The 23,128-nt window shown below is 50.5% G+C and overlaps 1 long non-coding RNA gene across 2 annotated transcripts in view; it reads right to left on the reverse strand.

Annotated features, from left to right (window-relative positions):
* LOC135976367 (uncharacterized) overlaps positions 1-22,628 on the reverse strand; it is an 82,783-nt gene extending 60,155 nt beyond the window's left edge. The window contains exons 1-2 of one of the 2 annotated variants that reach the window (XR_010593510.1): positions 22,214-22,347; positions 21,454-21,659 (exon numbers count right to left, since the gene is read on the reverse strand). This is a non-coding gene — a long non-coding RNA (uncharacterized LOC135976367). Of the gene's footprint in view, positions 1-21,453; positions 21,660-22,213 lie in introns of both variants that reach the window. The other variant, XR_010593509.1, reaches the window with a different exon arrangement.
* Between the last annotated feature and the right edge of the window lie 500 nt (positions 22,629-23,128).

Genomic DNA, 23,128 nt, shown 5'->3' on the forward strand with positions numbered 1-23,128 from the left:
CCGTGACCCCTAGGAGGGGGGATTGCCTACAAACGCAAGTGGTCTGCAGCCACCTCTGTGCCAGGAGCAGTACACACGGAGTGTAAACAAACAAGCTGCCTTACAGAAATACCCAGACTCCATGTCACCCACACGACATTGTCTTAGCGTAAAGCCTCCAAGGGATGGAGACCCCACCACAGCCCTAGGGTTGTGATTTTTCTACCTCTGAGCCATGGGATCTCCTCCTGCCTTTAACCGGCTGGATTGAAGAGCCCTCAGATATCAGAAATCTCTTCCCTATAAGGAATTCCCTTAAGATCACATTGTTAAAGGTATTTAGGTGCCTAAAGAGGCTGGTAGCCACCTACTGGGATTTTCGAAAGCTCCTAGATGCCTAACGCCCTTTTTGAAAGCCACATGGGCACACCTCTCTGCCGCTCTCGGCACCGCAATACTGTGCAGAAACCAGCCTTTCACACTGCACTCAAGCTGCTACCAGCGTAGCCTAGAATTAACAACACAGGTTTCCTCCAGTCTCTCCCAAACCCCCCCACCCCACGCCCGGCCTGAGCTGGCTACATGCTGCAGACAAAAGGGTTTTCTTGTATTGATTTCATGTAGACTGGGGTGCATTCAGTTGCAGGTTGTTTCTCAAGCGCATTCCCGCCCTTCAGCAGATGGAGGTGACTCCGCTCTGGAAAACTGGTGAGAGTTCAGCGTCATATATTGCACCCTGAATACGAATGGTATGCGTGTGTCAGCGCTCGCAGAAGCTCCCTATTATTCCCCTATTAAATGCCTCGTTGATCATTCCGCTGGGGGATACCGCTCACAAAAGCTTGTCACAAATAAGACAAATGCTTCTTTTGGTCTTTAGGGACGAGGCAGATAAAACGCACTCATAAAATACATATAAAGCCAAAGCCTGCACAGATGGAGCTAGTCATTAGCAAACTACTTAGAACGAGACAAATCGGGGGACTGCTGTATTTAATGGAATGAGCAATTGGATTTCACTGAGCTGGCCCAGGGAACTGGGGTGGGTTTGAATTACCGGACGCATTCACCAAGGAGACTGGTATAGAGTTAAGTTACTTTCCATGCCATTTACATTACAAACTGCCCCCAAAATGCCAGCTGCATCCTGCCTGCAGTACGTTTATGACAGCTCTTCCTTCAGTGAGACGTGAACATATCAACAGACAGCTTCTGAAACATCTCACGAGCCACCAAGCGCTGAGAGAACATGGCCCAGTTCCCCTCAGAATCAAGCGTGATTACAAAGAAAAGCCAGCGGGAGAGAGATTCTTTAAGAAGAGTTTTGCCAAGGCACACAGGGGATTAGGCACCCAGCTTTAACTACTTGACTTTTGCTGGAAGTTGGACACCTACCTACCCTGTGGTGTCTTGGACTATCATCCCCTAAATGTACTTCTTTCACAATGTACAATTCACTGGTGGAACTCATTGCCAGGGGATATTGTGATGGCCAAAAGTAGAACTGGTTCCAAAAAAGAACTAGAGGACTGAGTCCATCAATGGCTGTTAGCCATGATGGTTAAGGATGCAACCTGATGCTCAAGGTAACCCTACACCTCTGACTGGCAGAAGCTGGGAGTGGAAGCCAGGGATGGATCTCTCCAAAACTGCTCTGTTCTGTTCAATGCTCCTGAAGTTCTGGCACTGGCCCGTCAGAGACAGGATGGACCATTGGTCTGATCCACCATGATTGTTCTTATGTTCCTAAATGGGCTGGCCTCCCTGGAAATGCATCCAGTGGTTAGAGCATGGAGAGCTAGGTATTTGTGGTGTTTCTAAATGGAGGAGTCAAGATGGAGGAAAATAATTTGAGAGATCTGCAGAGTATTTTAGTTGTAACTGGATCAGAAACAACAGAAGTGTGTGATCTCTCTCTCTCCCCGCATTTTAGTATTTCATATGTTTTAAGGCCCGAAAGGACAATTTGATATGACCTCTTGCCTCACACCGGCCAGAGAATCCCGCCCACTGGCGGGGACCAGGCTCCCTCCAAGGTAAATCACACCCCTGAGCCCAGCAGCTGGTGTTTCTTCTTAAGCAGAGCGTTTGGAAACAGATACTCAGCCTTGATCCAAAGACTCCAAGTGATGTTTGCGAGTTCCCTTGCAAAGCTGCTACAGCTCTTTCTGACTGCTAAAGAGAGGCGTCTGATCTCCTGCTGCCTCGGTTTGCTCTTAGAAGAGCACCCCGACAGGAGAGGTCATCTCCCTGTGGAGATACAGATAGGCCACGATCAAGCGGCCTCTCGACCTCCTCTTTGACACGTTAAGTAGACTGAGCTCCCTCAGTCTCGGGGGGTCAGGAGAACGCCGAGCCGGGACGTGTTTGCGTTCTACAAATACATCGAGGGGAAGGGCGGGGTGAAGATAAACCCCAGAGAGAAGGAAGAGCTCCTGAAGCTGAATGATAGCGCTGGCACAAGACCAAATGGGGATGAACTGGCTGTGAATAAATTTAGCCTGGGAATTAGAGGAAGGCTCCACCCATCAGAGCGAAGTTTGGATTCCGCTCCCCCAGTCGGCGCAGTGGGGGACAAACAACCGAACTAGTTGTAAGATGGAGCGTGATGAGTTTGTGAATGCGATCAGAGGATGGGGTTGTCTCCGATGGCAGGGGCGGACCAGAGTGGCTTGCCCGCCCTTTGATGGCTGGAAGCCCTGGGCTATCCAGCCCTGATTGCTCAGAGAGGCAGACCTGTGTGAGAGGAGCTGAACCCCTGAAAAGAGCAGCAGGTGGCTGCAGGTAGTGGGGAATGCTCAGGAAACAAAAGCCAGAGGTAGCGTAGCAAGCCTGCAGCAGCAAGACTGGCTCATGCAGAGACGACAAACGGCGCCCCACCGAACTGTGCCTGGGAAAAAGGCACAGCCCACCCCAACTAAGGGGAGAGAGACGCTGCACTGGATGGCCAGAGGACTGAATAAAGTGGACCCCAGGTGGGGAAAATGTTTTCATTTTCTTTGGACTGTCTTGAATGAGTTTGGGGAGCCCTGAAAAAGGGGAAAGCAGAGGCAGGGGCCTGCAGAGCGACCTCTTTAGCCACGAGGTGGCCCTCAGGATGCCGCCCACCTTACTACCAGGGAACTAGACTCGATGACCCGGGAAGTCCCTTGCCGTCCAGTGGTCTATGTTCTTAAGACTCTCGTAAAGAGTTTGTGCTCCCGGGTGCAGCTGAAAGGAAGGAAGGAGAGCCAGCACAAAAATGAAAGGCAAGAAAGAGTTAACCAAACTCCTCTGAGCCTCAAGGTCAGGGTCTGAGCCATGTCTGGGCCACTTATTTTGTTCTAGAGGTGGGTCGTTTGTGGGGACTGTATCTTGGGAACCCCTTGACCAAATCGAAGCAGAAACTGTTGGAACAACTTACCAAGGGCCCTGTGGATTCTCTATCGCAGGCAATTTTCAAATCAAGACTGGATGTTTTTAAAATATCTGCTCTCGTTGAAACAGGAATTAATACTGGGACATCCTATGGCCTGTGCGAAGCAGGAGGTCAGACTAGCTCACCACCATGGTCCTTCTAGCTTTATAATCTACAAATCTCAGATGACAGCATTCTCGAGAAGGAAAGAGCTGGGTGGTTCTCAGTCGGATCCCCACACACAGGGCCGGCTCTAGCATTTTTGCCACCCCAAGCAGCGCAAAAAAACAAAAATAAGCTGCGATTGCGGCGGCAGCTCTACCGCCGCTTCATTCTACGGCAGCAATTCGGCGGCAGGTCCTTTGCTCCCAGAGGGAGCGACGGCCCCGTCGCCGACTTGCCGCCGAAAGGGCCGGACGTGCCGCCCCCTCTTCATTGGCCTCCCCAGGCACCTGCTTGCTAGGCTAGTGCCTGGAGCCGGCCCTGCCCACACACACTATCTCTCACGCCATCTGCCATCATTTCTCAGGAGTAAATCAGGACTAAATCCTTGGCAGTATTTAAAAACTAACTGTCTCCGATTCCAATTCATTATTGGAATAAAAACTGGATTGCCAGAGCTTAGCTGGAAGTGCATTCTCTCTTCTAATCGATATTCTGACGCGCACTGTATCCAGAGACGAAATTCCACTCCTTTCACCTGCTATTACAATAAAGTCCCTCTGTCTCCTGCTGTTTGGTTGTTTCAGCTTTATGCTTACCCAACATTTCCAGCCGTCACTGGGCCACAGGCTTAATTGTAACCTGCATGTGCAACGACCCCTGCCACCTAACGGTCGACCCAGACAGAGAATTCTGCCTTGCTGTAAGCTGCTTCCTTGGTGCAGGTCTCTCTGCCAGCTCAGACTCCACTAATAATTTTAATACCGTCCTTAGGAGGGTGGATTCCTGCCGATAAATCAGCGCTCAGGACTTCAGCATTCTCCCAGCGTTCACATATGCACCAAGGGAGAAGCAAAACGTAACAGTGTTTGTTCACTCTGAGTGGAATGGCACCCCGGAGAGCCCCACTGCCTGGGAAAAGTCTGCCCTTGTACCTGCAATTAACTCATTTTTAATATGTGCCAGGCACAGTGGCCCATCCCACTTGACCTTTCAAATGACTGCACTTTAATTGTTCCTAAACAACATGAAATTGGTTTTCATTAGACGCTAATGTGCTTAGCGAGGCTTCAACAAACAAACAAACAAAATGAGACAAAGACGTAGAGCTGGAAACACGGGGCTGTGGTAAATGTTTGCTATTTCCTCTCTGCCTCAGTGTATGGGGAGCAAACCCCCTTTCGCTCAGTGTGGACAGAGGAAGGTATCGCTTTGGTGCCAGAGATTTCGCAAGCAGCGGCAGAGCCCATCCGTCGCCATTCCCCCAGCAGTGCCATCGGATCCCCATTTATTTCAGCCTCCTCTTCAAAACTGCCCTCCCTGGGTTTGTCGTGACTAGGATAAAAAGGTGTCTGGCTGTTTGCACTCACCACCTGACAGGCTACAGTACGTGTTTGGGGAGACGGTGCTGGGAAAGCAATCTCAACACCTGCCTTTTAGCTGAGGCCTCAGCTGCACAGGGAAGCGGCACCAGTTTAACCTCAGGTGCGAGTTTAAACCAATTTAGTTAAACCAATTCAAGCCCCGGTGTGGACACTCCAGTTTCAGTTTAAGAGGGGCTTATTTCAATTTAACTTAAGTCGACTGGGAAAATGCTTAAGCTAAACCAATCTCACACGGTCCACACAGAACCTTGCCCTGGTGTGACTACGCCAATTTAAAAACCGAGTTAAGCTAAACCAGTGCAACTTTCCCAGTGTAGGCAAGGCCCCCAATCTAGAGGTACCTGTTTTCAGAGCCCTCCACGGACTTGCTCACAGACTGTGGCCTGATTCTTCATCACACTCGGGCCTAGGGTGACCAGACAGCAAGTGTAAAAAATTGGGACGGGGCTGGTGGGTAATAGGTGCCTATATAAGGAAAAGAAAATGGGGACTGTCCCTATAAATCGGGACACCTGGCCCCTCTGTGCTGTCAGTGAGAAGCAGCAGGAACGCCCCCCCCCCCCGGCCCTCCCCAGGTGGTGTGGCAGTAGTACGGTGTTTCGCGCATGCGGACACCAGGAGCTTTTCTTGTGGCCACATCCTCCCAGGCTGTGATGGGGCTGGGGAGGGAAAGCAGCAGCCCCTCCCCTCCCTGTCACTCCTGGATGCACCTTGTTGGTGTTGGCTGCTGGGGCTGCAAGCAGGGGTTGGGCCCTGCCCCCTTGGGAGCCAGCTGGGGACAATGCTGGAGGAGCAGGGAGCCGGTGAGTTCCCCACCTTCGCAGGGGTGGTGACGCTCCGGCTTTGGGCATCACCCCTGGGGTGGCAAGACAGCGGGCTCCAGCTGCGTGGCCTTGGGCTCCATCCCCATCCCCCAGTAATGGGGCCTCGGACTCTAGCCCCCGCTGCCGCCTCCAACCCCCTCCCTCCAGGGCCTAATTTGTCCCCAGGCTTGTTGGGGCTGAGTAAGTTTGCTATGAAAAGTGATACTTGTAGGTTTGTTAATATCACTTACTAGCTAGCAATAAAGAAGTGACAATGATTTGGACGTGTCCAGGGCCGATGGGGCAGGAGGGGGAAAGCCGGTACAAATTACTGGGGCCTAGTGGTCCGGAAGGGGGCCTAGGCCCCGGCTTTCAACGCCCCTCCCTCGTCGGCCCTGTTTAGTCAGTCCGCCCTTGCTGGGGGGCCCGAAAAAAAATTTCACCGGGGCCTGAACCCGCTCTCGGCAGCCCTGGACGTGTCTATGTGCATACTTCTTTGTTTTTCCTAAAGCTCACTAAGTATTTTAGGGAAAAGTGTGAAAGCGACCACCAGCAAGAGCTGGTCGAACTCTGGGGCCACCAAAACGTTTGTCCTGAGAACCCCTGCGCTAGCGTAAGGGTCCTTCAGTCACCCGACTCCCCGACCCCAGCAAAGAGGGGACGGATCGGGGCAGGGCCTGAGAACACTGCACCCAGGTGATTCTGTGCTGCCCAAGAGCCACGTGGGGCTGGATTGAGAGGCTGCCAGAGAGTGGCCTTAGGGGAGCAGAGCATCCCTGGGGGGGATCTTCCCCAGACAAAGGACGCAGACTTTGTAGGGAGAACACCTATAAACCCTGTCTGGGGAAAACAGCAGCTCTGCCTTTAATTTCACGTAGGGCTAATTTGGTTGGAGCCCCGAGGCAGGCACGAACAGGGGCTTTCAAAACCCTTAGATCAGTCACTAAAACCAAACCGGGAACCGCTTATAATGTTGCCTTTTACTCATTATTGTAGTGAGCAACGTGCCACTTCCATCTCCAGCCTGCAAGAGCCAAAGGAGAAAAAACAACTTACCTTATTTACCCTCCAATTAAGGCTGATCTGATTTTACACATATTTGATTTACAAAGTTCTTGCTGTTCTAAAACTTTAATCACTGACAATGCTCCCAAATAACCTTGGATGCAGCAGCTGATGCACAGGACGATGGTTTTCAGTCTGCTAATTAGCAGCTTTCATCTCCGCTGTAGCATTCCCTCAACTGCCCCACTCATGCCAGAGCAAAGCAACCCCCTTGACCTACGTCCATTTGGGTGGAGAGCGTGTCCATTTGCGGCATGATTGTGGCCCCACATTAAAGCTACCACTACCCACTGCCTCAAAAGGCCAAGCATCGGGGGGGGGGGGGGGGGGGGGGGGGGGGGGGGGGGGGGGGGGGAGTTCCGATGCATTTATTTATTTATTCGTTAATGTGCAGCAAGACGTGCCAGTAGGTTGCAGAGAGGTGTGTATGGCAGAGTGCAGATCACACGGCGCAGCACCAGAATCCAGTCCGACTTTGTCACTTTCCTGTTCTGATCTCCTTTGTTTGAGTTCTGCAGGCACCTGGATTTGAATGCAGGGCTGGATTAACCTTTTGTGGACCGGGCTCCAAAAATATTTGTGGGCCCCCATGGAGGCAATGGAGCATGGCGTGGGGAGGTCAGTCCCTGAAGCGAGGGGCCAGCCCGGGGCAATGGGGCATGGCATGGCAGGGCCTCCCCGCTCTGCCCAGCGCAAAGGCACTACTTACAAACTGGCAGTTGCCAGACACACAGTGGCCTGCCCAGCCCTGTACTGCCAGCAGGTCCCTTCCCCTCGGGGACAGGCCCATGCCGTGCCACACAGACCCGAGTACACTGTGGGTGCTGCTTCCACTAAAGTAATGAGAAACGCAGATTCGACTGCTGGTCTACGAGGAGGGTCAATCATTGGGTGAAGGGGGCGATAGATCCCGAAGGAGCCGATTTCTAAATGTGGGTGCAGGAGGGACACTGGAGCAAAGTCTAAGTGGCTCCTTTTTATTGGAAGGGCAAATGAACGAAAAGCACTGGCCTGATGGTGCAAGCTGGAATCTCTGCCCTGCACTTTGCCTGCCTGTGGTAGCCAGAGGACACTGCAACTGGAGCCCGCCCCATGGTGATAACTCAGACGCTGAGGCAGGTTGCCACCACCTGCCCTTTTACTCACTCTAACCAGGCAACTTCCCGCCTAGGGCAAGAGCGGCGCCGACGTAGGTGCTGCGGTTTGGAGACGATTCAGTTCAGCCTCCCGCTCCTGCTAACGCCTGAGCATTATTCCCCCTGCCGCTGGCTCTCCTCTGACAAGCCTGCCGATAATTGGAACACATTGTGGAGTAGCTAATCCCCCTTTGTAGGAGACACATGGTATTATGGTGTCTGCTGGAGGGGGGGGGCGGGGAATAAAAACGGATTAACTGTTTTAATGTGCGGACCTGGAGTGATGGATTCTCTCTATAGCCAGAGACCCAGGGAACCTAATGAGGTTCCTTCCTCTCATCCCTCCCAGCCTAGAAGAATTTATTTCTCAAGTTCAGCCCATTCCTTTGGGGTTCATGGAGCTCAAGGTCAGCCTCAGATTTCAACTCCAAAGCTTGTTTATCCAGGCTTAAGCTGAGCGCCGAGACGTGACGCTTGTTCACTGTGGCCTGAACTCGCTGCTCGTTCCGAGAGGCAGCAAGTTGCCTTCTCTGCCAATCCCCATGTTTTTCCCCGCAGAGCAGAATTAAGGGCATGAAGAGGCAGCTGTTCCCACGATGCCACCACGCTGGGAGAGCTCCCGCTAAGCGCAGCCTTCACAAGACGACTCCCCTTTCCTGGCCTCTCAGGTGCTCTGACTTACCACCAGCCGCCTTACTGCTGGGCTTTAAGCGAAGAACCGGAGAGGTGGTAGCTGAAAGAAGTGGTGGCCAGAAGCCATGCACCCCCCAGCCCAACAGTGTCTTTTCTAAATAACCACATACCTCCCACTGCAGCCAGAGCTCAGATAAAAGACTCGCCTCCCCCCTCAGTCTGTTACCCCCCCTCCATCCCCCCCAATACTGTAGGATCAGTGCACCACCCTCCAGCAGCACATTAAGCAATGGGACCATCTCCTGCACCCATGGCGTTAGATCGAATAGGCCAGCCACAAACCTGTGCACCTCCCAAGTGCAGCCACGACTGGTTGCTTTTAATGGGCCCATTTTTCTCCTCCCCAGGCTCATGCCATGTACACGATTGTGATGAAAGACTGACTCCCAGGGCCCTCGGGCGCCGAGATGAGTCATCTGGCGCTGAGCTCTGGACTCTGCAGCTGTATCACAAAGGGACACAGATTGAGAACAGAGGAAGCAAAGCAGACGCTCACAGGGGATAAACCACCATGGAGTCAGTCCTTGCCGATTCCGGGTACGTCTACACTAGGTCTGAATGAGCTCCAGTCACACCCAAACTGACTAGACTAAAGCGAACTCAGATAAATTCACACAAGCTGCAATCACACCCATGGTTGCAGCATCAATGTCCCCTGAGTAACGGCATCCTTACCAACTTCAGCAGATCATGGGTTAATTGCATGGCACGGAGCTGGCCAACAGGCGCACGTAACCTGCCCTTCAGTTTGCAGCATGCAGACACGGCCACAACGCCGCACGCCCGGGATCGCGCCTGCCACCGGGCCAAGCAGAGCGGGCGCAACTTTTTTTTGACTGAAACATTCCCCCCCCCCCCCAGCAGATTCAGTGACACTAAAACACTTTGCAAAAAGAACAGGAGTACTTGTGACACCTTAGAGACTAACAAATTTATTAGAGCATAAGCTTTCGTGGGCTACAGCCCACGCATCCGAAGAAGTGGGCTGTAGTCCACGAAAGCTTATGCTCTAATAAATTTGAGAGTCTCTAAGGTGCCACAAGTACTCCTGTTCTTTTTGCGGATACAGACTAACACGGCTGCTACTCTGAAACACTTTGCTAATTCCTGTAGATTTCACTGAATTGCTTCAGTAAAAACACAAAAAGCCCCAAAGCATTTCATATTGACATTTCCAAAGTGTTTTGATTTGAAAGGACTTTTTGTTTTGCAGTGTACTAGTTTAAAACACACACACACACACACACACACCCACCCACCCCAACACCTCAAAATTTAAACATCTAGTTCAATTCCAAACAAAAGCTTCCCCCCGCCCCATTTTTCAGGGCTGCCAATGAGCCAAATACTCCATTATTTACCCAGCTCTTGTGCCAAGCACCTGAAGTCAGCAGGAGCCTTTCCCTCGACTTCAAGGGCTTTGGAGCAGGACCCGGATGGGCACCAGTCCCAGGGAAACTTGCAGGTGGTCTAAACTGGGATTTGCCTGTAGGGCCAGTCTCTGTGCCGGGTGGAAAGTACGGAAGCAGAAGCTCTGTGGGGTGGAAGCACTGAGGCCCCTAGCCCCGAGGGCTGGCTACTGCACAGCACGTAGGCATGTGCTTGAAGCACGGTGTGTGCTGTTGTGCTTGCCTGGATCAGGGCTAGAGGGTGCTTAGCACCCTTGCTGGGAGGAACCCAACATTAGCTGAACCTCGGCAGTGGGAGGCGAACACCGGGGGGGACAGCCATTGTGGAACCAGGCGCTCTGCTCCAGCAGCGCTCAGGGAAACGCCAGAGAAACTTGCGGTTCAACCATAAGTTGTCGGGCTGGATGCAGGAATCACTGGGTGAAATTCTCTGGCCTGGGTTATACAGGAGGATCATCATGATCCCTCCTGGCCTTGGAACGTATGCATCAATTACATGCAAAGATCAGAGGGGGCTGCATTTCTGGGGTGGGTGGAGACCTTCGGACAGGAAGCAACAAAGAACTCTGCGTGTCCTCTTGAAACTGCCGGAGGAATTGAGGACAGCAGAATGCAATTATCTATGAAGCAGAAATAATTGAGAAATTAAAAAAAAAAGAAAAGAGACGGAAGAAAGGAAGCTTTTGTGCTTCAGACTCTGGTGTATTGGCAGAACTTCCAAGGCTCAGAATTTCAGCCCAGATTTCATCACTGTTATTAGTGTTAAGTGTTATAAACTGTGCAGGTGTCATACTGTGAAATTAACATTTCAGTGGAATCAAATCTCTCCTGTCTCCCAGCCCAGCTGCAAGGAACCGAAATACTCATTTAACAAGGCCATTTCGGCAGAGGTGAGCGGGCTCTGTTCATGGGCATAACTCCCTGAATTGGAAATTTCTAGCCAAGTCATGCATGACCTATTTAGGTCTGAGCGATATATTCTACAAATCTGTAGAGGGTCCCCCCCCCCAGAATACAAAAATACTGCAAGGAGCTCCTAGGCAACACACATACAGATCTGTATTAGGGGAGAAAAGCCAAGATGCAATATTATCAAGACAGGTTTGCATTGTGTGCTTTCTCAGTTCCCTTCATGATATGAACCAGGCTTCTAGTCAGGACTAGCTGCCGGCTTTTCTGGAGGAATCACACCCCCACTCCCCCCCCCCCAATCAGTTAACTTGCTTCTCCTACCTGTGCATTAAAACGGATAGGTTCGACCATGGAGGCCACACCCAGGTGCCTCACAATCAATTTGAAAGACCAGGCTGGAGTCTCAGCACTAAAAGAGAAAACACAGCCCTGGCACCAAACAAAAAACGGTCAGAGACCCTGGTGTTAATCTCCCTCCATTCTAACCAGCAAATAGAAGCTCTTGGTAACTTTAGACTGGAGCTAGCACAAGGCACATAGGCACCTCTTAAATTCCATAGGGCCTAGGATGGGCAAAATTGGCAATTGGGAGCTGAGCCCTTGACAATCTGCCGCTGAGCTTCACGATTCTAGTGTGATTTAAATGGTGTCTGAGCTTGTGCTGTTCCCCTACACAAGGGTGAAATACAGTCCATCTGCAGCTCTGCGTGAACGACTTCTTGTTTTCTAGCTTTGCTCAGAAGCGGACATTGAAACACAGCTGGGAGCAGCAAGACAAGTTACGTATTTTGGAAATCGCAAGCAGTCTTGTTTAATAAGCACTCAGAAGAATCCATGTTACTACACGTTTAAGCAAATCTGGCTTTGAACATGGATGGGAGCAGCTCTCTGGAGGGACTGGAATAGTTTTAAAGTCTTGGGGGAAAAAAATTCTTAAAATTGCAAACCATTAAAGAGACTGATGGCTTGGTCACTGCAGATTTGCTTTGAAGATTATTTTAGCCATAAGGTTTTGAGTTCTCGGGGTTTCAAAAACCAGCTTTATCCCTTGCCTCTTGCAAGGGCTTTATGGAATCAGAAGAACTGGCGCTTATTTTCCTTTCTGATTTCCTTTTATTTTTTTTTATTTTTTTGGAGGGATGGGGGTTAAATCAGTGTTTCCTCATTCCAGATGAATAAACATTGAAATTTACTGACAGGTGTACTTTCTAGCCTCTTCACCCATGCCAAGAAGCGTAATCAGCAATAGTGGAGAGTGTTTATGAGACAAGATCTACAGCACTTCAAACTCTAGCCAGTATAGCAATGTCACTTAGTGGTGCAATATCTTCTTTTGTTCCTCCCCCTCCCCCAGCAGTTTCCTATAAGCCTACAGTTACACCAGCAAAAGAGTGCTTTGGCCAGCATAGCTTATTTTGCCTGGGGAACTGGTACAAACTACCAGCAAGAGGGCTTGCTGGTATAGATCTCTTGGCATCAGTCTCTCGGCAAACCTTTCTGGAGTAGACCTGGCCTTGGAGAAGGCAAGGAGGGGTTTGAAAGGGTAGGGTGGAACCGTCAGTACTGCTCAGCAGTGGCCTAACTTTGCTCCCACTGAAGTCAGTGGGAACTTTGACCTTCCAGTGCTAATCCTGTCCCCCTTCCCATCAGCTGCAAGTCTAATTAGACTGCAAGCTTGTCGGGGCTGGGACTTTAGTAAAATAGGGCCTGTATGCAAGTTGCTACAGGTGCTACTGTGTAATACTACTACTACTTAGAGCAGTACGGAGTGTTTTTGATGATCCCACCCATAAAGTTTATGGTAGCTTGAAGGCACTTTGTATGCGGGAGTGTCACTCAGACTAGTGACTGCAGCTCAGATCCTGCTGAGGCATTTCCTTCCAACAAAACCGTGCCCAAGCTCCAATCTGTCCTCTTTTACAAGGGCGCATCATTCGGATGGTTTCATGACATTCACAGCAGTGCAGCTAAACCGAAGGGAAGCTATTATTTAATATTTGCAGACAACTAGCACCTAGAATCGCCTCCTGAGACTCATGCCCCATTGTGCGGGAGGCCGCACAGCCAATAGAGACAAGACGAAGGATGAGAGGGATCCAAGATCGGTGGCAGAGCTTGGAATAGAATCCTGGTCTCGTGACCCCCAGACCTGAGCTCCATCTGCTAGTGCACGCTGCCTCCTTCTGCAGATGCTAAAGGTCTCTCTACGCCAGGGGACAGATTTTCAAAGGCATTCAGGTACCTACAGACAACTAGTGGATCATTCAAAATTCCTTATGCAGGACAGGTGCTTACCCTCACTGATTTCAACACTATAAGCCCAAAGACTTCCTCTGTCTTCTAGGACCCAGCGGACTGTTCTTGTGGGAATGGAGTTGTCAAAGTCTTTTCAAAAAGTTTTTTGTAAACTCTGTCTGGGCTGTTTGACACTGTGACTGATTGACTGTGTACACGCAAGCCTGCCAGAGTCCTTCCTAGGAACAAACAGCAGTGCATTGATCAGCTCACAGCGCCAAGGGATGGACAGGCAGAGTGTGGTGTGCATCCCTGGGCATGCAATATTGCTAGGACAACCTCTTGTGATACGGTACAGAAAACCCAGCTATTGCATAGCTGCGTTTCCACAGACTCCTACCTACTTCTGTCATGCAGTCACGCACTTTGTGTCTAGTGTCATTACCTACATATTCCTCTCTGCCGGGTCAGGGGTGAGTTATGCATTAGGACTGGGACACAGGGGATCCAGGCTCAGTTCCCAGATTCCCTTTGTGACCTTGAGAGAGTCACTCCAGGTCTCAGGATAATAAACCTTCCTTTCTCCTACTCTGCATGGTTTGTTGACTGGCACACTCAGACAGACAGACACCACCCCAGTGTATTTCCTGCTGTGCCAGATCTGCAGATGAGACAAGTCTGTTCCAGTCCCAGCTAGGGAGTCCTGGCCCGTTAGCCCAAGCTGCAGCCAGTTCAATCAGTGGTTCAGCCAGGAGAGTAACCATCCCATTAGCTCTTTGGGGCCAGGACTCTCTCTCTTGCTGTACGTCTGTGCAGTATGCAGCAAGATGGGGCTCTGATCACAGCTGAGGCCTCCAGGCGCTACTGGGATAATATCTGCCCCCCATCACTCCAAGAGCTGATCAGCCTGTGCACATTAGTGAGTTAGTTCTTGCTACTCCCAACTCGTTATCCCCATTTCACAGCTAGAGAACTGAGTCAAACACAGGGAAGTGACTTGCACCAGATTACAGAGGATACGTCTATACTGTGCTTTGAGCCCAAGCCCCACTTCTGTCCACACACAAATCAGTCTGACTCGGGTGAGCAAACACTCAGGACCTGGGTCCTAGGACCCAGCGAAACGGGGTGTGTGTGTGTGTGTGTGTGTGTGTGTGAACATGAGTCCCGCTGTGACTCGGGTCCAAACCCTGTCATTTTGCAGTGTGGACGCAGCTCAAGCCACAGACGTGAGTCCGAAGGTCTGCATAGAGCAGTACGGATGCATTAGCGTGGCTAGGAGATCCAGGTCCAGCCATTGCAAACCCAGGTTTACAATGCAATGTGGATACTCGAGAGTGGACTTGGGAACAAGCCTGGCTCTCTCAGACCCGGTTTACAATGCAGCACAAAACGTACCCAGGGAGAACTAGGAATTGACCCCAGATCTCCCAAGGCCACAAGGCTTCCTTTCCATATTTGTAACCCCCTGCTAGTTTCTCTCTCACCTAGCAGGGGCAGCTTGTGCGGTAGTGATCAGCACAACGCCCTGGAATGGCCGTGCAGCCCCTCGCATTCACGCATGGGATATAGCCGTGTTCTCTCCCCCCAAAACCCACAGCTCACTGTGCACTGCAAGCACCCAGCGACAGCAGTGGGGGGCGTTTGTGACTCAGGGGCACTTGAGTTCGAAATTCACGCCCAGGAAGTGGGACCAACCCAGAGGGCTGAAGCAGGACATAAGCGGCAGCCCCCGTCTCGCCCCAGGACCAGTCTGATTCCAAGTGTGGTGTTTCTTTCAGCTCCTGGACGAGAGAGACCCAAGTTATTCTATTAGGTGGCATGACACAGCATTAGGGCTGGCCTGGAAGGAAAGAGGTTGAATCCTTCCTTACTGAAGCACCACGTGAAGGGAAACCCTTCTGTCCCAAGGAACAGGCTCACTCGGTTTCATAGCCAGAAGGTCTCATTCTGTCAGTGACAGGAGATGAGAGCTGTCGCTGGCAGCTACGCCCCAATTAGAGAGTGGCAAATGACATGAAGGAACAGCCATTCCTCTACAAAAGACCCTTCTTGTCTACCCAATCTAATTATTTCCTGGGGCTTCCGAGTGGCCTTTTGCTGCTATCGCCTTGGAACTGCTGGGCTTGGAGGGGAAAAGAAAACCAAGAACATATCCTGGAGGGAAGAGAAGCTGATAAATAAAGAAAGGGAAAGTCTCCCGAGAGGGAGCAGTGCAAGAATGATGGATCTATTTGGACATTCATCACAAATGACTGATTATCAGGCACAGAGGAGGGAATTTGTATGCAAGCCACGTACAAGCAGAGATAGCAGTGTTTAAATGGAGTTAAGAGAGGACAACTCCAGCCTCCCTTCTATTACATTAAACCACGCACACACACGAAAAGAGAGAAACACCTCAATGGTACACTGTAAAACTCCATCCCTAACTAACCCCTTTGCTTTTGCATCCTGCTTATACCAGGCGCAGATACATAAGGGCAAAAAATTTTCAAACCTGGGTACCTACGCAGTGAAGTTCTTCCTAAATCTACACGTAGGCCTTTATACAGAACTGGCCCAATTTTTCTACAATGGAGAGCACTCACAAATTCACACGTTCAAAAGCCACGAGTCAGGACCCCAACCCAACAAGTCACAAGACTGGTTTTGAATAAGAGAATGAGGAGAACAAGTTTGAGATTATTTGTTGGGAGGGTTTTATCCCCCTCTGCTGTAGCAGCCACTAGAAGTCATATTTTCCAGCTTTTTCCAGAAACACAAGTGCTAGAGGCATGGCTTTCATTTTTAAAAGCCCCAAAGAGTAAGATTCTCCCATAACCACCAGGCTGCAGGAGCTACAGCTTTAAGAAAACCCTGCAACTCTCACAAGAGCTGGTAACAGTGTAAAATCCCACCGATGTCAAGGAGAGCTGCAGTTGCTGGGCATAGTTGAAAGTTAGGGCAGGGATACATAGGAACCTAACTTTAGGCCCTTGGGTTTAAAAAATTTTTAACAAGGTTTTTTGAACCTTCCAGTTCTCTGAACAGAGGAAATGGTTAAGATGACAACTAAGAGGGCATTACACCCTGGGTTCCCAGAGTCACATGGGGGTGTTTTGCATGTCCGATTCCAGTTTCCCCTTTCATTTCAATGGGAATTGGGACACCCAAACCTCAGTCTACACATCTCCATAGCCCCTTCAGTAGACTGTCAGGAAAGGTTATCAGGAGCAGTGGTGTTTGTGGCATGATCTGGACACCTACATGGAATGACCGAGATATGGTCTACCCTGAAAGTTAGGTGGTTTATCTAAAGTGTTGCTTTAACCCAATGTAATTAAACTGGCGCAACTTTGTTTTGGCGTTCATCAGTTTGAAATATGGCTTATGTAGAGGCACCAGTTAAACCAATATAAATCTCCATTTAAACCAATATAAATGTCCACACAGGGGTTTGCATCAGCCTAACCAAGTCATTTAAAAAAAAAAAAAAAAAAAGGCGAAAAGTCATGCGAAATTCAGCTAGTACAATTTGTTTGTTTAGACAACCCCCCCCTCCCCCCAGCTCATCTTGTGAAGAGCCTTTCCATGGGAGTGGATTTCACCCTTAGGAAGCTAAACACAAAGGCGCCTGGGACTTTTAAAAGCCTTGTATGTCTAGGCAGCTGCTCAGACATTTCTGTTCTCTTTTATGTATAAAAAACCCTGAGAACATGAATTTAAATGAAACAGAACAAATGCGAAGGGGGAGAGAGAGAGCGCCGCATACAGCAGTGGCATGGATAAAGGTCAGACTGATTTTCACAGATACCCTGTGTCATCTCTCCCCTCCCATCCGTGACTCCTCATTGAGCAGATACAAACTAGACGGATTTGCCCATTTTCGTTTTCCTCCTCCTCGTTAGACATGTGCTAACGAGACAGACTTGGAAGGGAAGTGTGCGCAAAGCTGAGCCACAAGCGGCTGACATGTCCCCATTATGAATTATGCACCTCAGTGCTTTAGGACAAGTTCAGCGACAAATGGTATTTAAAAGCCCCCGTGGGAACAGTGACCAGATCAAAGACTTTTCCTTTTCAGGAAGATGTCTTCTTCGCTTGGTTGGCCCGTCAGTCACTCACAGGCCTCTGGAACTGGGCTGTGAGTGGCTCACAAGGACAGCCCAGCCCAGTGCACATCTGCAGGGCTTACGTGTGGCATAAACCCTCCTGCCCCCACGTTACACACGGACAATCATTACGGTAACATCTACAGGCCGCACGTAGGATCAGGGAGGAGCACTGCACAGACATGTCTACGCTGGAAGGGGTAATTTCCAGCTAGAGGAGATATACCCACCCTAGTTCTGGTCTCATGCTAATGCGAAAGGTAGCTGCAGTGCTGCGCAGGGCCAAATCTTTGATAAAGATGTTAAATAGCATAAGGCCAAGAACCGATCTCTGCGAAACCCCACTGGAAGCAGTCCTGCCTGACAAGGATTCCCTGTTTACAGTTGCATTTTGAGACCTATCAGTTAACCAATTTTTAATCCACTTAATGTGTCCCATGTTAATTTTATATCGTTCGGGGGAGTGGGGGGGAGCTAAATCAATACGTCATGCGGTATCGAGTCAAACACCTTCAGAAGGCAAAGGATATTACATCAAAACCATTACCTTTATCATTTGTAATCTGATTTTTTAAAAATGATATCAAGTTAGTTTGACAGGATCTATTTTCCATAAACCCACATTTGCATTATCCACATTACCCTCCTCCCCCTCCTTTAATTCTTTATTAATAGAGTCCTGTATCAGCCACTCCCTTCTCTTGCCTGGGATCAATGTCAGGCTAGCAGGCCTATAATTACCCAGGTCACCCCCTTTACCCTTTTTAAAAACTGGCACAACATTAGCTTTCTTCCAGTCTTCTGGAACTTCCCCAGTGCTCCAAGACGGATTGAAAATCAACACTAATTATGCAGCAAGCGCCTCAGCCAGCTCTTTTAAAACTCTTGGATGCAAGTTATCTGGACTTTAGTAACTTCTAGAAAAGCATTTAATTTGAATCAAGCTCATAGGAAACACCATAGCACGCACTCACTGCATAGAAACAGGAACCGCCACAGCACATCAGAGCTGGACTAGACGTACCCTGGTGATGCTGGATTCGGAACTAGATAAAGTTTGTGGAGGACGGGTCTACCAATGGCTATTACCCAAAAGACGCAAGCCCATGCTCGAAGCGACCCTAAACATCTGACTGCCAGAAGCCAGGAGGGGGAAGACGGGGTGGATCTCTCCCAAAATTGCCCTGTTTTATACACTCCCCCTGAAGCTCTGATACTGGCCACTGCCAGGTTAGATGGACCATTGGTCTGACCAGTATGGCAGTAGGACGGTGCCACATGCTGCTCAACTTAATTGGCCTGCGCATCCCCCGTGCTAAGCCTTTAAGAGGATAACCACAGTGCACAATGTAATAACCCCTTTCAATCCTCATATTTAATTTGGCTGATTTAAAAAAAAATTTAAAAAAACAACACAATTCCCTGGAAGGTGATTAGCTGCTGCTAAGAATTAAACAGCTCCTGACTGATCCTTCGTTTCAAACACTGATCACAACACGTAATTCCTTAGACACCCTTTTGAAGGGATGATCCCAATGTCTCGTCTCAAAGCAATTTGGAGGGGGGGGGGAAATCAGACACTCTCCCCCGAGCCTCTCTGACCAGCTAAAGCGACTGAGAAGCATCACAGAGCTCTGGTGGGTTTGGTTTGGCTCTTGACGAGCTTCCTTTAATTGTTGTTTATTGATAGACTTACTGTACAGCTTAGAGACCCCAACTGAGATCGGGGTCCCCATTGTGCCAGCTGCTGCCCAGCCAGAGAGAGACAGACCATCTCCTCTCCACCCCAAAGAGCTAACAATCTAAATAGACAAGACAAAGCACAGGAATTATTATCTCAATTTTCCAGAAGGGGGACCTACGACCCAGCAGAATCAGGCATTCGCGGAGCACTTCTGAAAAAAATGGTGCCAAGCACAAGGATCCTGGAATAGCCCCCGAAAAAAATCCAGCCCGAAACTCACCCATGGAGCCCATGGCAGAGACAGGAATCAAAGCCAGATCTTCCGATTCTTAGTTCGATGTCTAAACATGAGAGCCTCCACCCTCTCCCTAGCATATGGATCTCCCTTGTACAGAAGGGACTGAATTTAGGAACGAGACTTTAGGCATCCAGGTTTGCAGCACACGTCCAAACCAAACTGAGTCCCTGAAATTTAGGCAAATGCAGAGACATCCCTACCAGACAGGGTGTTCTAGCTGGGAATACTCGGCATGCCCTGTGTCTCTGGACACTCCCATTCCTAGCACCCTCCCTGGCCTACAAACAGTTTAATTCCATCCCATTCTGGCTGCTGATTTTCCATCCCATTCACCTATTGGGCAGGCTGCACGGGCTACTGCTCCTCCTCTACCCCACCTCTCCTTGCCCGGATACATTCTCAGCCCGTTTCCTTGACAGACCTGAACCAACACAGGAAGGGTTATGCCCATTTTACAGATGGGAACTGAGGGGAAATCATTAGCCCGAGGTCACACAGGGAGTAAGTAGGCGGCAGAGGTAGGAACCGAACCCAGGTCATCAGCGTCCCAGCCCAACAAAGGCATGCTTCCCCATAGCCCTTTCTCCAGCGGTCTCTTGATCCCTGTAAGTCTCATGTCTTTCCTGAGCAAATGACAGTCATGCACGGCCTCAAATATATTTCCCCCCCTTCCATGAAATGAGATGGGATTGGGTGATGGAAGATTTCAGAGCCCCAACTGAGCTGTTACCGCTAGAAAAGAACAACACACTATAAATAAGGCCAAGCCTGTGTATTTTAGTGTAGGAGGGATTTTATTTTGGCCAGGGGAGGGGGGAGGGGTGTTAAATCTGTCTTTTCCACTTTCCCAGCCCGCAGCATGAAACCCACTTATTGCAATCTCATCGCATTGTTTACAGGGAAGTGATACTCCTGTGGGACTCCTACGCTGATTTCCCCCCGGCCCTGCCTTTCCCCCCCATCAGATTTACTGACACAAACCACAGAGATAGGTCAGAACTGGGTGCCAGTTGGAAAAAGTCAGCCCTGGCACAAGCGGCTGGAGCTAGAGGCAAGCGAGGGAAACGGAGAAATCAGCATCATAGAATCTCTCTGGGTAATTTCTCACTAAAGAGAGATTAATCTCTCCCCCCGGCCCCTGAGCATCCCTGGGAAGAGTGTGTGTCATATGCTCATTACGCAGGTCAAAATATTAACCACAAGTCCTGGACAGCCAACACATCTCCTCTCCTGCTGCCCTCCAGACTATGATTAATTAATTAAACGCATTGACTCCCACAGGGAAAGGGACTTAACTGAAGGCATAAACAGCCTGGAGAGAGCGGGAGGCCGTACACAAGAAAAGACGACTCCTCTGTAAGCCACTGACCTGGCCACGCTTACAGCAGACAGAGAACAACCCTTGGAACTGAAACTGCAAAGCATACAGGGGGAGAGCGGGTCACAATCTCTGCGGAAATGTGGGGCTTTTTCCCTGATCTAATTTGGCTTTTTTGGACACAACTTGGCTCTTTTGACAGAGTAGAAAGCGTCCATTATGTCAAGAGTTGCCGTCAAAAGCCCCCAACGAATCCCAGCGAAACCCAAGAGATCCCAAAGATTTCCCCACCCCCACAAGGGGAGGAGGTGGCATTTCCTGTCCAGCTCTAGTGGAGGCCGATGGAGGATCAGGCCCTATTCCTCTGGATCTCAGTTCACTGGCAGTAAAAAGGGGAGACTGCACTGTCTGGGCGTGCAGCACCCGGCTCTCAGCCAGAGCCCCACGGGAACGTTAATCATATTAACGAGGGGAAAAAGCGGTATAAGAGTCTAGGCTACTATTTTAAACCTATAAGTGAGCCGTCATTCCCGGGTTATTTAAAGCTAACGGATCATTCCCAGACCAGCCTCCAGGCTGCAGAGGCGCCGGAGAGAAAACAGTCTATGAAAATGTTATACCAAGAACTGCCCAGCATGAAAGCGAACGATAAAGCAGGGAAAAGCGAGCGAAGGAGAGAGCCTGGGGACACAGAGCTGGCAGACGGGCCGGCCACGTTGGTTTGAAGTTGGCATAAAAACACGAGGCTCCAGATACCCCAAGGAGCACCCTGCGCCGTGCGGCATGAGGGCGGGGGTGGGGCGAGAGGGTTTTCGGGATTAGTGCGAGGGAGGGAAGACATTAACTCACAGGCTCCAGTGTCCGACACGCCAGCAGCACTCACCTCTACCAGGACGCGGAGAGGGCTGACAGCGGCTGGACACAAAGGGAGTCCATCTCGTGCTTCACTTTGTCGCCGCCGTAACGCTCTGTAGCAGCGTCTTGGGCCAGCGTGGGAGCCTGGCTTTCCGAGCGCGGCCCCTCAGCGCTGCCTGTGAATCGGGCCCCAAGTCACCAGGTCCAGGTCTCTGGGCCGCCTCCAGGAGCCGCCTGTTAAATGTGAGAAAGACGTTAGGCGTCGCCCGGCCGGACGTCCCTCTAGTCAGCACCTGAGAGCGGCCAGCAGCCGCTGCGTCTGGGGAAGGTTCTAGAAGCCCCGCAACGGACAGAGGTGAGGCCATCGGCCCCCCGGGGCTGGAACAATGTGTGCAGGGGGGGCTCAGAGCCATCGAGCCAAACTGAACTAAACCCTGTATGTGATGGAAACGCTTCCAGCCAGGGGGTGCAGCAGCCCCCCTAGTGCCAGGGCTATGCTGCTCCCGGGAGAGCAGCTTAATCCCTCAGGCAGGAGGTTTTGTTACCTCCCACTCCTTTCAGACTGAAACTCTGGGCATTTTTATTATCCACACAAACACCCCACTCAGCTAGTTGCTACCGTCCCTGTCCAGGGGTTACAGTTCAGAATTCAGCCATTTTCGCTTACTTGTGTGTGGAAGTCATTTGGTCACAAATAGGAAACAAAATCCAGACTCCCCTCACCCACCAAGAGTGGTTAGAATATTTCCAGTTAACGCCTCCATCCCGTGACGCATTTGCCCTGGTACCTGCTGCGCCGTGACTCGGTTTCTGCTCTTCCAGCTCCAGAGGTTTCAGTCTCTCGCTCTCGGATAGGCTAATTCCAGCGCCAGGCGAGGGTTCAGCCCCCAGGACAAACCATAACATCCACCCCCGACGCTCGGGGCACAGACTCCAACAGAGAATTTTTAACTCCTCGCCCTAGGTGAGCTCAGGTCTTTGGGGCCTGCTCTGGGGCTCCCCATCACCCTGGTATCAAGACCTGACTCCTCAGTTCCCTCTGAGCAGAGGAGCTTTGCTGAGGCCACTCCAGACACGGGGCCTCTCCCAGGCCTTCCCTTCCCAGCCCTAGTCTCCCCTCAGCCTTGTCTTCCTGTTTCTTAGGCCTCATCCCCAGCTGACTGCAGACAGCCCAAACCTGCTGTAAAACCTTCTTAGTCTTACAAAAAGCACCATGTGCTAACGACTTTGCTGCTTGGACCCCTGTCCCTGACCAGCCCAAACCTGCCACCTGGGAGGCTGATAACTAGCCACAGGTGAAGCCCAGAGACTCACAGGCCAGGCAAGAACCAAACCTTCCTTAGCCTTTTACTCTGAGTGTTCACAGCTGGTATAACAAATAGGGCTGGAGACCAAACCGGCTCTGGGCTCTCTGTCATTTGAGGGGTTTCCAGCTTCATTCTGAATGTTGTGGTGTTGGGGAGAGGGGACTCTGACAGCCCTGGCTGCTGGAGTCTTGTGCCGGTGAGAGAACCCCTTTCTGTTTGTCTCTAGCTCTCATGGCTGCAGAGAAAAGTTGGAAAACACAATCTTTAAAAGCTCAAAACACCCAGTAGGCACTTTATTTTATGTTATTCTTGTCATAACTATAAAGGGAAGGGTAACAGCTCTCCTGTGTACAGTACTATAAAATCCCTCCTGGCCAGAGACTCCAAAATCCTTTT

This window comes from Chrysemys picta, chromosome 17 (assembly GCF_011386835.1).
Source record: "Chrysemys picta bellii isolate R12L10 chromosome 17, ASM1138683v2, whole genome shotgun sequence".
Taxonomy (NCBI): domain Eukaryota; kingdom Metazoa; phylum Chordata; order Testudines; family Emydidae; genus Chrysemys; species Chrysemys picta.